The sequence below is a fragment of the Cynara cardunculus genome (genome assembly GCF_001531365.2).
Source record: "Cynara cardunculus var. scolymus isolate 2C chromosome LG 17, CcrdV1, whole genome shotgun sequence".
Taxonomy (NCBI): domain Eukaryota; kingdom Viridiplantae; phylum Streptophyta; class Magnoliopsida; order Asterales; family Asteraceae; genus Cynara; species Cynara cardunculus.
The window spans coordinates 9931074-9945483 of NC_037544.1; the positions used below are offsets into that span (position 1 = coordinate 9931074).

Below are 14410 nucleotides of genomic sequence, written 5' to 3' on the forward strand. Positions count from 1 at the left end.
CGCCGTTTGTGCCATAGCCAGTTAATGTCTGATGAGGCTTTGGAGAAGAAACACCTATTCTCAGTGGTAGAGGAATTCATATTGATGATATATACATTCTCTAGGTGAGAACCTGTTAGGGAAACCTTATCATCTCTGTCAAGGATGTGACATGAATTCTTCGAGAATTTTACTCTGTAGTCTTTGTCATACAGTTGACTGATGCTTAGAAGATTATGCTTCAGTCCTTCAACATATGCAACTCTCATGAACGTTGTTGCACCATTGGTTAATATACCAAAACCTTTAGTATATCCTTTTCCGTTTCCACCAAAGGTCACATAAGGTCCTTTTTCTTCCTTGTAATGGGTTAGAAGAGATTTGTCTCCAGTCATATGCCTTGAGCATCCTCTATCGAGATACCATATACCTTTGATATCATGTACAAGGAAATATTTTAAAAATGCTATTGGTACCTAGCTATTGGGGTCCAACACTGTTAGAGGCATCATCTACTGGTGCTGAGGAATCAGCGTCAGCAGATGGCATCACTAAACCTGAAGAGGTTTGGGTGGAAAGATGAGCAACCTCTGACACTACTGAAGTAGTTTCAGTGGAAGTCTTCACTGAGCTTGAGGAAGAGGCATCAGTGGTTGGAATTACAACATCTTATGCTGAATATTGTCAACAAGAGTTGTCTTCGCTGAGCCTGAAGAAGAGGCTCCAGCGGTTTGCTTCACTTGGGTTGCTTCTGCAGCCTTTGTGGAGGATTTCACCTTGGTTGATTTCTCAGCCTTGGCTACGTTCTTGCCCTTGGCAGGTGGACCAGCTTTGACGGCAGAAAGACACTTGCTGGCAATATGTGTTTTTTCACAACAGTGTTTACACTTCCTAAAGCTGAAGGTAGCTTTAGGGCCAGGAACTACCAGATTAGAAGAGGGAGAAGCTCCAAGGATTCCCTTCTCATTGGTTCTTGGAGGAATCTTTGAGGCTTTGGATTCCTTAGGTGAAGAGTTCACCTTGAGCTGAGACTTGGATTTCTGAGAAGAGTTCAGATTTCCTCGTCCCTGAAGAAGAAGCTTTACAAGTTGAAGGAATAGACCTTGATCTATTGGACTTGATAGACTTCTTAAGAAGAAGTGCTGTGACAATGGATTTACCTTTGTCTTTGCGACATGAACTCAAAGGAGTTCCATCAAGATGACTCTCAGCAAAAGAGGACTGAGAGGAAGAAGTGTCAGGAATGGAAGAGACGAAGGTACCAAACTTAAGCATGGACCTGTCAGTGACACGTTCTTCCTGATCATAGGAATATCCTAGACCAATCGTTATCTTGGCTAGGATCTGAGCATTGATGATCTCAGAGGCTTTGATGGAGACTTTACACCACCCTTCAATGGTAGCCTTCTCAGCCTTAAGTTCAGCGATAGCCTTTTCGTGTTCAACGGTGATGGCTTGGTTTACAATGACCTGATCCTTTAGGTTTTCTTCAACCTTAGTTAGCTCCTTGATCTTAGAATGACAAATCTTCAACTGTTCTTGAAGATTAAGATTAAGCATTTCTGCTTTAGATTTGCCATTGAGGGCATTGTAAAGATTCACCGTCAACATATCTAGTGCGGATAGGCTAAAAGAAGAAGAAGATGGTTCATTCAGGGTACATACCAGAGTAGAAGAAGAGGTTGATGGTTTAGTTGAAGTAGATGTCTCTGAAGATTCTTCGTTGACACCCTTGGCCATCAAGCAAAGTTAGGCTGTATCTTCCTCATCAGAAGATGATTCATCAGATGAATCAGCCCAATCATGCTCTTCAGCGATAAGACCCTTGCCCTTTTGCTGGTTGTTCTTCACCTTCCTGTACTTCTCATTTAGTTTCAAGTATTTGTCATCTTTGGATCTGAAGGAGGATGGGGTTTTGGAAGAGAGCATCGCAGCTTTCTTTGATCTGCATTCACTTGCAAAATGTCCAGTGCGGTGACAATTGTAGCAGACTGCTGAAACCTTATCTATTCTTTCAGACTTCGGCTTTTCCTTAATGGTCAGCAAGGGAGATCTACGGTAGTTGCTTTTGCTGGTGAATATCCTAAAAGATTTAGTCAAAAGCGCCAGGGATTCATCAAAATCTGCTAGGTCAGATTCTGGAATATCCTCAGAGTTAGAAAAGTCTAACTCTGTAATAACAACAGGAGGAAGAGAAGAAGTAAAATAAGTAGAAGGGGTTTCAGCTGAAGTAACTTTAGAGATCAAAGCTAACGGAGAGCTTTTCATTTCTATAGAATCTTTGACTAGATTCCTTTTTAGCTGACGAGATTGCTCATGATTAAGCAGAATCCCATAGAGAGTAGAGAGAGAAAGAGAGGACATGTCATTGGACATCTTAAGACACATGGAAAAGGTGTCCCAAGATTCAGGAAGACATTCCAGAAACTTAGTTAAAGTTTCAGAGTTGAAAAATTCCCTGCCTACAGCCCTTAGATCAATAAGAAGACAATTAAAACGTTGATGTACTTCAGACAGCGTTTCAGTCTTTCCACAGAGAAAGCTTACGTACTGCCTTACTAAATTAATCTTCCTAGTTTCTTGAACCTGAGTGGTTCCTTCATATTGAACAAAAAGAGTGTCCCACATGGTTTTAGAAGTCCTGAGTTTCATCATCGAGTGATAAACCTCGTCAGGAAGAGACATAGCTATTATAGACCTAGTGCGAGTGTCTATAGCTATCTTCTTCTTGTCTTCATCACTCCACTAATGAGGGAGCTTTGGAATCTGCCGTTCAGGAATCACGGCAGTCGTAGCTATTGTTGGAACAGCTGGAGAAATAGCATATGATACATATGGTCCATTCTCTATATAGTGTGGAATTTCAAGATCCATACCTTCCTGAAAGAGGGACATCCGGTTCTTCCATAGACTAAAGTTGTCATGAATGAACCGGGGAGGTTTGGCAAAGGAGCCATTGTCTTCAACGTGTGTGTTTCTGTGTTGCAAAGCCATTTGAAAGTAGTAAAGTTAACTAAAGAAGAAGATAAAATAATGCAGAAAAACAACCAAACAACTTAGAAAAGATAGAACATTGCTCTGATACCACTTGTTGGTCCCGTAAGGGTCTACAAGATATGTATAACTGTTTGTAGAAATGGGGATGAATACAAACACAGTACTTTCAAATTTAAAATGTATATTGATAAAAGAAAATCTATACAAATTTTACAAGACTGTTTGCGGAAAGATAAGGTAAGAAAAAACATATCTAAACAATCTTTTGTTACACACTAAATCTTAGCAAATAAGAAAAGATTCGTTGTAGAAGAAAGTAAGTTCTTTTACTTAAGCTCAAGGATGCTCAAAGTAAGAATTAGGTTAAGAGAGTGTGTTGCATGCACACTCTGCATGGAGAGGAAACACTTCTATTTATATCCATTGCATTAAATGCACATTTAATGCAATATGGTAGGGTTAGAGTGCGTGTCAAGCCTTAAGGGGAAGGCTTGTCCTTTGCTATAGTGAATAGTACAAAAAGCCTATTCATGAGCAGACATCCTTACCTAAAATGGGTGCGTAATAGAGTCAACTAGTCGGCTTCGTACCGTACTAACATTGAGAAAGGGTATGGGTTTGTCCTTTGTGTGTATAAAAACAAGACAACAACAATCGTGCTTTGCAAGCTTCATTTGATCACTGGATGCTGGAATAACCTGAGGGTCTCTTCAGCAATAGCTAAGGTTAGGGCAGTCTTCAGACATATGTAGACAGGCTTGTACCGCTTCAGATCACGTACTCGCCAGTCTCTAATCTTCAGTTTCAGTCTTCGATATTGGCTGAAGGTTCTTTGGTGTGAGTGTTGTATTCTTGAAGTATCGTTGTCGCTGATTGAATTACAATACAAGTTCTTCAGCGATCACTGAACAGACTCAATGAAGATCGCTGGAACTGAAAAGACAGAAACATAAATACTTTGTATAAGTGAAAAGGGATTATCATCAAATCACTGAGAGAGAGGATCAACAATTTTATAATAAAATAACTGAAGTACTTAACCCCAAAAGTTGTTTTTAGGTGGTGACAACATTTCTGTCACAAGAAGGGGTAGTCTCAAGAGTTGAACCTACACAATATGTACATGGAGCTACTCAGCTCTTGGCAATGCAGATTGATGCAGCCATAAATCCAGGAAACAGTGGAGGACCAGCAACCATTGATAAGAGTTTCTCATAAGAACATAACCAGCATACGTTCTTTGAATTTTTGAAGATTTCTAACTAGAACTTTAAAATGCTAATAAATTGAATACTAAAAATCTGAACTTATTATAGTACACCTTGTACTAACGACTTTTAATGCTAAGAGGTACATGGGTATAAGCTGGATTATGTAAATGGCTTAGAGGTACATGCATATAAGTTGGATCATAAAAGGTTGATGTCTTTACATCTCAGTTTTTTGGGTCTCAACCAGTCTTCCTTACAGTCCGCAAAAGCACCCTTTTAAAAACATATTACTTGTCTAAGAAACATAAAAGTAATTTGTTGGTGAGAAAACCAAAAGATTCAAGTAGAACAAACCCATTGTAACAAGATACTTATCAAATAATTTCAGCATCATTCATAGTCTAAAGGATCAAGATGTTTTCAAATGCAAATATATATATATATATATATTGGGTTTAATATAAACCAAACGATCAAATCCTAAAGAATGTCTGTCTTTATTGGGTTCAAATATAGGACTCACCAAAACCTTTGTAGTCATGGAGGTTCACCTGAAGAGTAGGAATGATTCCGTTGAATAGGTTCCCACCCAACACCGACCGATCCGTACCACAGAATAAGAAGGCCCACGAACAAAGCGAATCTAGCACCAAAAGCCATGAAAGAGGAATCAATCACATTTATCTAATTACCAGCAGTTAAAATTGAGAGTTTGAAGTCGATTAAAAAATGTTATCTGAGATGGAGCGATAGATATATACGTATATATGGTGCTCATGTGACATCGCATCATTCTAATTCCAATCTGATCTTCTTAAAAAGCATTTTAATCGAGCAATAACAAAATTCATTTTCATCATCGTTACTCAATGGTATTATGAAGAAGACGTACCTCATGTTCTAGCTATTGATGATAATCTCATTGATCGAAAACTGGTCGAAAAATTGCTCAAAAGTTCTTCCTGGAGAGGTAAAAACGTTGTAATCATATGATTCTAGAAGAGAAGTAGAGATTGATATCAATGAAGAATTAACCTTGATAAATGGTGATGGTTTCAAGAACGTGAATCGCTGTTGTGGGAGAAGGAATCGTTGCCTTTAGGAGAAGGAATCGAGTGGGAGAATGAACCGATTTCTTGGGAGCGGCTTAGGGATTTGTTTTCAAGGCTTAGGGATTTATTAGGATAGGCTTATGCATAAACTCGTTGTACCCTGTGTAATAGAATTTGTTTTTAAGACTTTAAGACTTTACGCATCAAAAGGTTGTACCTTATGTATTTAAAGTTGTTTTTAAGACTTTTATGAAATCTGGTTTATAAGATAGTATAGATTAATTAATTATCCGTCGAAAATATGTCGGTAAGTTATTGTAATTAGATTTAAATATAAGTCTAAAATAATTAATTACGAAATCCACCGGAAATCAGCCGAAAATATTATCAGAATAATTTTACCGGTTGTTTTTCGGCGGCCGGTGGAAGTCAAAATAAATTGACTTTTTTGTTGTCTGACGATGATCCGCCAATAGTTTTCTGACAGATTTATCCGTCGAAAATACTCAGTTCTCTAGTAGTGATAGAGAGACAGAGAGAGAGAAAAGATAATGAGAGAAACTAACTAATTTGCAAGAAGGTAAGAAGGAATATAAGTCACATCATCCATTCATTAAAAAATAACATAAATAAGAAATAAAAAATAATTTTAAAAATTTGGATAATTATCATTTTCAATTGGATAAATCTTTAAAAATCAAATTATATCTTTTAGAATTATTTATTTTTAATTTAATAAATTCATAATTATTTTATCAAGTTTTATAACTTTTTTTTCTAGATATACTTTGAGGAAAAAAATTCAAAATTTCATCAAATATCATATGCGATATCTACAATTAATTAATTATCTTTTTCACCATTTTATCCATATTTAGATCTAGGTTTTGAATTACATGTGATCAGGTTCATTCAACATATGCTTTATTAATATCACATATGATCTATTAAATATAACATATTATCCACTAAGTGAATTTGTGTATATATCACGTATGATAATACACATTTGAATACAAGTGATGTGTTATCACATGTGATAATATTTACATCACAAAAATATTTATAAATGTAAATATAATAATCATATATGATTAACAAAAATATATACAATTACCACATATGAACTGCTCGTAGATATTGGATGTGATATTTGATAAAAATTGTAAAATTATTTTATCAAAAATATATCTAATTTTTTATATAAAACTTAATAAAAATTTATTAATTTAATTAAAATTAAAAATAAATAAATATGTTTATATATATATATATATATATATATATATATATATATATATATTTGGGATCATGTGAGACCAAGGGTCTTTCGTGAGACCCGTAAGACCAATTCTCAACTCTTGATTAGATATGCTATCTAAACATTCATAATCACAAAATTGTCACGAGACTTCTCAATAATCATAAAATTGTCACCGTGCAACTTTAGACCATTAGATCATTAGCTTATAAAGTTGATCAATAAACATAAATTGGTCATAGAGGCTTAATCAAATGAGAATTAAAGTTTGTGGTAATTGTGAGATCCAACGTGAGCCAATTATTTAAGATAATTAATATTTTTCTTCAAAATAAAATAGATGGGTAAATCAGTAATTTAGGTTGATTATTCAATTTACTTTAATTAGTTTAATATTCCAATTTACTTAATTAGATTAATTACTTTATTTTCGGTATCACATTGCTTATGGTGTATATCACAGTAGTATCTAGTTCTCCCTTGAATAACTCCCCCTCTACACACACATGCACACACACACACACACATCTATACAACGTAGGTATCAAAGTGGTACTACAGTTGGTATCACAATGGTACCACAGTTGGTATTATAGTGGTCTCAAAGATTACTTGGTGTGTTTTGGATATCACATTATATGTATTTTGTGTATAACATTGTATATTTTGGGTATCACATGATGTTCGCTGAAATAAGGTTTACTCGAGGCCAAAAGCATGAGAGAGAGAGAGACATAGGAGAGATAAAAAAAAAAACTTAATACCTAAAATGCCCTTTAATTAAAAAATTTAAGTTAAATTACCAAAAATATTATTTTTCTAATTTATCCATGGATTTGTGGTTAAGATTGGATCTCACAGTTATCACAAACAAACCAGTTCTTATTTGAATGGACCCATATATATATATATATATATATATATATGTGTGTGTGTGTGTGTGTGTGTGTGTGTGTGTGTGTGGAGGTTCAAACAAGAACACTTCCATTTTACGGAAACGCGAGAATACCCTTATCGCATATGATAATACACGTGACGGGACCTGGTGGTATGCGGAAGACGTGTTTTACGACTTAGATTGCGCCAAATGTTGTCTGCGTCTATGATTTAGCATCACATGTGATGGCCTTGATAGATTATATTATCATATCAACAACACCCTTATCACATGTGATAATACAAGTGAGGGGGTTTAGTGGTGTAAGGGCAACTTGGCCTGCAACCAATCGTGTCGAAAATTGCTCTCGTCTCTGATTTAGTATCACATGTGTATCATATGTGATAGAATAATAGTATCACATGTGATTGTCTATAGTAAAAGGGTGTTATTGCATTCTCGTAAAATGAAGGTGTTCTCGTTTGAACCATTCCTTATATTATATATATATATATATATATATATATATATATATATAGCGTACGAATGGATCTCTACTATTGGATGCATATTAAAATGAGATTCATCAAGATGAGATGTACAGATCAATCCTCATATCAACCGCGATTCATGGATGAGTTTCAGATTAAAGGTGATGAAACGTCCAAATCCCTTCTTATATTTTTTTATCTTAACCCTACTTCTCATACGGTCATTCATATATATATATATACATATAGAGAGATATATATATAGAGAGAGAGAGTACCCATGTATTTTTAATTACGTGGAATATTTTCCTAATCCAAAATTAAACCCATCAAAATCCTGGAGAACTTTTGTCTATATATTTCCATTTTTTTCATCAAACTGAACCCAACCACCACCCTTTTTCTTATACACAAATGCACATCAGAAAATGACCTAAAAACTGCTTTTAAATTCGACAAACCAACAACAAACTATACAAGCATACGTCAATATACCAACGATAAAAGTTTCACCTTTTTCCTACACTTTAGAGGTCGACATGCCACTTTGATTGCATCGACTCTTTGAACTCGTTTAGTGAAATGCAACAGTTTGTATGCGAAATTAGGGTCGTGTAATAACTTAAAACAGCTTCGAAATACAGTTTCGAAAAACCCCATAAACAAATACAAGATTCGAGCGAAAAAAGAGGCCAATTATGTACAAAAACACGATCGAAGCTCGGGAGTTCAAGTCACTGGAGGTAAGGCCAAGGTATGAGGAGGAACATGTGTTGATTCCACCAAAATAGACCAAAGTACATGCACATCTTCATAGGGACATGACTTCACATCTTCATACAATATGTATATTCCTCTACCTGAAAATTTGCACATCCAATATCATTTAATTTAGTAAAAGAAATTGCTTGGAATTATGGAATAGATTTGTTGGAATGACTGAGACTTTCTCATGATAAATTTAGACGTAAATAGTTTAACTCCAACTGTTGAGAGTTACACTGACATGCAACAAAAGTTATGCCACATATGGTTCTCGTAAAAAATATGATTGCGCAAATTAATGTCTGGTTTTTGTCCTTATAACGAATCACAAGAAGTACATGGATGGGTACAGGAGATCAAAGTTTAAACGATCAAAATAATTAACATGTTAAGTGTGTATCGAGTTCTAAAATACTCATAAATGGTGGTTTTCCAAGTCTAAAGAGAATGCTCAAATTGATGATAGAAGAAAAAGGGAAAAATATTGTTTTCTCTATCGTTTAACGTAAGTAAATACATACCAAAACAAAAGAATGGTCAAGATTAACTAAATTAATTATCCATTTGGACGTAATCTCGAGTTCTAAAATGCTCATAGTTTCCACGTCTAAAGAGAATGCTGAAATCGATAATGAAAGAACATAAAGACAACAAAAAAACCAGCATAAAGATGTTGATGTTGTAGTAACGTACTCTTGTGATGGGCTGAATGGAGTCGAACCCAAAGCTTCTTGAGGGGAGAGAAGAGGGATTGAAGCCACCCCATTTGAGTGGAGAGAAGAAAGCAGATAGATAATGTTTACCTAGTGGTTCATTGAAGGCTAAGAAGAGTTAGGGTGTTGGGGGGTACGTTGCTTACACATGGGTGAAGTGAGGTTTTAACTTAATACTTTAATTTCTACTCATGTTGCATTTCCCTTGAAGGTCAATCATACACTTTTGGTCATTGGTGCAATGTCATTGTTGTTCTCAATACTCCCCCTTTTTCACTTTCTAGTAGAACAAGCCATCCTACCAATCACCTTTACTTTTTACACTTCTCCCAACCTCTTCTTTCAATCCCCTTATTTTCTCTCTCTCTCTCTCTCTATATATATATATATATATAGGGTTGGGTTCATGTGAGATCAAGAGTTTTTTGTGAGACCCGTAAGACCAATTTATGTTCATTGATCAACTTTATAAGTTAAAGATCTAATGGCCTAAATTGCACGGTGGCAATTTTGTAATTATTGAGAAGTCTCATGGCGTTTGTGAATGTTCAAATATGACGATTGTAGATCTAATCCAAGGGTTGAGAATTGGTCTTACGGGTCTCACTAAAAAGGTTTGGTCTCATATGATCCCAAGTCTATATATATATATATATATATATATATATATAAGTTTTGTATTTATATAATAAGATATGAAATTCTAATGATTTTGCTGATAATGTTATTTTTCTGTGTTTTTAATCAAATGGATCTTTATAACGTCCAACCATCCTATTTACTTCTTGATCAACATGGTGCAAAAAAATTATTATAATGTTTTTATATAAGGCATATACTTGTTGCTTTCATAAATTTAAAAGTTTTTTTTTATTATGACGTTGGACGTCCTGACAAATCTGCTTTACTGTAGTGTGTTAACCAATAATTTTATTGTAATTAACATAAAATAAGATATGTTGATTATGCAAATTATTTTGACGAAATAAAGTCGTCAAAAATTCATGAGTTAAGGTTCTGTTAGATTAACTTACTCACTATATATATTGTTGGTACATTTTATGAGTACATAACATTTTATATACAGTAAAACTCACATACACTCCTAACTTTGACCTCTAGAGCTATAACTATTGAGCTTACCAGTAATCTGAATAACATTGACCCAATAACCCTTTGATAGATTTTCATACATTACCAACAATTATTCAGTTTTACTCAAATAAATTTGCATATACATATTTGAATTTTCTTACATACATAATAATAAACATATTGTAAATGAATATGATACATTTGCTTGTTGAGTATTATTCAAGTAAATTAACATTTATGTGTATAATTTTTATTACGTACATAATAATAAACATATTGTAAATGATGTGATACATATATTATTCAACTAAATTAACATTTCAATGTCTGATTTTTCTTACTTACGTAATAATAAACATACCATGAATGATGTGATACATTTATTATTCAGTTTTGTTCACGTAAATTAACATTTACGTATATTATTTTTCTTAATTACGTAACAACGAACATACTGTAAATCACATTTATTTATTCATTCAGTTTTGCTCAAGTCAATTAATATTTACGTATATGATTATGTAATAATTAATAAACACACCGTAGATGATGCATGTGATACATTTATTTATTTTTTAATATTCCTAACTCATAAAAATATAACTTTAATCATAAAAGTTTGGTATGGTAAGAAGTCATCACATTTTTAATTTGTCGTTGGATTTAAGTATTCACGTTTTTGTTAACAAAATACATGTTTTATATAACAAACTTTCATCTCTTTTAAATAACATATTTTTAAAATCTCGATATTTGTGTTTTATGTGTTATCTTAAACATTTAAGTACCTAATTTACAACCATAATGCAATGTCTTTTGATTTAGTTCTTAATTTATGTAATATACATGTTAAAAGCTACAAAAACCACTACAAGAAAAACGAGTTTATAGGACGTCTAAAGTGTTTATTAGAGTGTTTTATATAACTTAAGTTTATAAGACCAAACCTAAAGCGTCATATTGAAAAATGTTGCAATAAGTTTTTATGACTTTTTGGGTGTCATAACATGCTTTTTAGGACCTCTAAAAAATTTATTTTTATGGAACAGTTTTAAAAAGTTTCTTATAAACCCATCTTTTCATAGGACCTTTGTTAATAGGACAATTTTCAAAGTAGAGTGGGAATTCAATTGTATATTCATTTTACCTAATAAGAGTTTGACCAAGATTAGAATATTTGACTTTTTCTTTCTACTCTCTCAAAGTGTTCTTAATGCAATATCTAGACATGTCATGGAAATCATGAAGATTATCTTGAAGATTGATCATTAGGGAACAAGAATTGGTATTAGAGCAGGTTAATGCAAAGAAATCGTTGAAAGAAATCAGGATTTTGAAGATATTGGAAAGAAAGTTTTCTGGATTTTTTTGGGTGTTCTTCATACTTGTTCTTCATTTTCTTATCATTTTATTGATTTTGATCCAAAAATCTTTCTAATTCTTCTGTTTAGGTGTTAAAATTTTGATCATCGTGTGCGTATTTGTTATATGAATGTTTGTTATTCATAAATTTTTCAGATTTTAACATCCTTTTCAGAGATTTGTTATTTTTTTTGAAATTTTAAAGTTCTTCGTGTTCTTGTTAAAATTCATCAAAAAGGTAAATTTTTCTCCATTTTTGTATGGATTTTTTGTAGTTTCTGTGTTTGTTTGTTGTTTTTGATCGAATTTTGAATGTTATCTTGATTGGGTCTTGTTTAAATCGCTTGACTATTGAAGCATTTATCCGGATTTTGTCTTGATCATACAAGCAATTGACCGGATATTTCTATTTCAGACAAGTCATAGGAGGATAATATAGTTCATCGAGCAAGGGTTAAGCAATCAAGACTATATATCGCTTGGCAAGTCCTTTTGGTGACCGGATATTTCACAGGTTGTGACCGATTTAGATTGTAAATCATTTAGGTTCTGGTCGGATTAGGTAGCTTCCTTGATGGCCGGACTTCATAAATCGCTTGATGCATTGATGACTTGGCAAGCAGATTATATAAATTGCTTGATGCATAGACTAGTTGGTGACCTGATTCCTCTTAACTCTCACAAGGTTTGAGCGGATAAGGGAGTACATCTSACAAGGTTTGAGCGGATAAGGGAGTACATCTGACAAGGTTTGAGCGGATAAGGGAGTACATCTCACAAGGTTTGAGCGGATAAGAAAGTACATCTTACAAGGTTTGAGCGGATAAGGGAGTAAATCGCATGAAGCTTACCCGATTTAGAACTTAGCCAATATCACATCTAGGTGACCGGATTCCTCGAAATCGTTCAAGCTTTTAGACTAAGATTGACCGTATTAGGACTAAATCGCATAAAGCTTGTTCGATTTATGTTTACCTCGTTCACTTTGTTAGCCGAATTAGATCTTCCTCGGTTACTTGTTTACACGGTTTAGGACTTAGTTAAAAACACAACAAGTTAGCCGGAGTTTGTCTTGATCGCATTCCTCGAAAGTAGTCTTGTCCGGAGTTTTATTAAACCGCTCACAAGGCCATCCGATTTGGTCATTACATCCTCACTACATTGCTTATTAGAGCATCCGGTTTTTTATCCGGATTCCTTCCACTACCAAAATTACCCTCTTTTCCGGCGGATTTGTCCGCCGGAAAAAAGGGCGCCGCTGATTTTTTTTCCGTCGAGTTTTCCGGCGGATTTTTCACTTTTCCGGCGGACTACGGCCGCCGGAAATCTTTCGCCGGAAAAATTAAGAAACTTGGTTTACCTTAATTAAAAAAATTTAAAACTTTTCCGGCGGATTTTTCCGCCGGAAATCCGCCGGAGTTTTGTCTCGCCTGAAAAACTTAATTAAATAAGATTTCCAAAATAAAAATTTAAAAATTTACCGGCGGCCAAATCCGCCGGTAATATTTTTTTTTCTTTTTTTTTAAATTTAAATAAAAATTTTAAAAAAAAAATTAAAAATTTACCGGCGGCCAATTCCGCCGGAAATCCGCCGGTAATATTTTTTTTTTTTTAAATTTAAATAAAAATTTTCAAAAAGAATTTTTAAAAATTTTCCGGCGGCCAAATCCGCCGGTAATATATATATATATATTTTTTTATTTTTTTTTCAGTAAATATTTAAATCCTGTAAATCTGTAAAAATATGGATAAAACTAAAATGCAACTAAATATCATACATTGATTAAAATAAACAATTGTTACAAAACATACAATTTAAAGTATCACACAATGTTACAAACAAACTAGATTGTTCCAAATAAACAAACAATATTCAATTAGATGGCAGTAGGAATTGTGATTGACGGAGTTCGTTAACCAAAACAGTCATATCCTGCATTTGTTTCAGAAGTTGCTCCTCTACCGTCCGTCGACGCTCATTTTCTTCTTGTAAATCCATAACTTTGGCCTCTAAGTTTACAATTTTCTATAAAAATAAATAAAACGTTAGAATATTTAAATTTAATATGAATTATAAACTAGATCGATAAACATCATCAAAAGAAAAAACACATACCCGTTGTTCCRAAGATGATGAAGCAGCTTCCGTGTAGTTGCCGGTCAAGACACAATTGGGATCTTGGTTGTACCCAAACCCAAATAAACGACCTTTTTTGCTTCCCCCAACCGCTTGCTCCCACAGCTCTTTATCAACTAAGGGGTAGGTAGAGGGATCCTTGTCGTATCTTTGGGTAAGACCCATTGAATACTCATCCTATATATGGTTTAAAAAAGATTGCAAGTCAATTTTGACAGCATAACGGCTGTAAATAGGACATTTCCAGGCAAAAATAGTGATTAGATACGAAAGTTATATCCAAAACAATCCTAACGTTTGCCCAACAATTGGCAACCCAAACTAAARCATGATATATACGTAAACAATACGGTTGCTTGCCCAACAAATGGCAACCCAAACTAAAGCATGATATATCCTAATGTTTGCCCAACAAATGGCAACCCAAACTAAATAATGAAATATATACGTAATTTCTAACTTAAACAATT

General features: G+C 33.9%; 1 long non-coding RNA gene across 1 annotated transcript; it reads right to left on the reverse strand.

The window, feature by feature from the left end:
- Positions 1-8648: 8648 nt before the first annotated feature.
- On the reverse strand, positions 8649-9439 carry LOC112501285. The gene is made up of 2 exons (XR_003067443.1): positions 9327-9439; positions 8649-8728 (listed from the first exon to the last, which is right to left on the reverse strand). It is a non-coding gene; the product is annotated as an uncharacterized LOC112501285 (long non-coding RNA).
- Positions 9440-14410: the final 4971 nt, after the last annotated feature.